The sequence below is a fragment of the Galeopterus variegatus genome, unplaced genomic scaffold (genome assembly GCF_000696425.1).
Source record: "Galeopterus variegatus unplaced genomic scaffold, G_variegatus-3.0.2 Scaffold8684, whole genome shotgun sequence".
In the NCBI taxonomy this organism is placed as follows: Eukaryota; Metazoa; Chordata; class Mammalia; order Dermoptera; family Cynocephalidae; genus Galeopterus; species Galeopterus variegatus.
Genome location: NW_007734795.1, coordinates 57664 through 58468, shown reverse-complemented (window position 1 = coordinate 58468; position 805 = coordinate 57664).

The following is an 805-nucleotide window of genomic DNA, read 5'->3' as shown; positions in this document are numbered from 1 at the left end:
CACACAAGCACTTGCTTTTATAGGCAGATAGGGAGGGGAGGTTTTAACATAATCCAATCAGCTTCAAGGGCATGCATCCTGTCTCAATGCCTAGCTATTGTGTTCACGAGCGCAGAAGCATGTATTTGGCCAATAAGGGCTTAGGCAAGGTTCCCGCAGACACCCCCACCCTACTTCCTCCCGTCGCCGTCTTAGGCTGCCACATTAATACGTCCTTGTGGGCCCATAATGGCACCGCTTGTAATGTCACTTAAGATGGCATTAGTTTTTAATGCCCAACATCTGCCCCTTTTTGTTTTAATAAGGCAGCTGGAGGCGGCTAACCTTCCCAGCCTCACCTCCACTCCCTCTGGTGGCTATGCCTGTCTTAGGTTTTTTCCCTCTGGAAATCTTAACCGTCATTGACTATCCAGCCAAGCGGGGGCGGGGCGGAGCCTTAGAGATTGGCGTTGATTTCTTAAAGGGCCATATTGACCCAAGGGCTGTCAGGGCTTTCATTATGGGCCACCTCCTCTACCACCTGGGTGAGCATTATGAGAGAAGTGGTGTTGTGCCTTATAAGGGACACAACCTGGTGAATGGCATAAGGTCCCAAGATGAGGGGGCCTGCCAGGGAAGACAGCAGGATGGTGAGCCATGGGGAACCTAAAAGCCAGCTTTGGAACCAATTACTATTGGCTTCTTGCTCTTTTTTGTGCTTTTCTAGCCCTTCTCTAAGCTTAGCTAGGGAATCCTTGACCACTTCAGAGTGGTCAGCATAGAAGCAGCACTTTTCTTTGAGGTCAGCACATAATCCTCCTTGCTG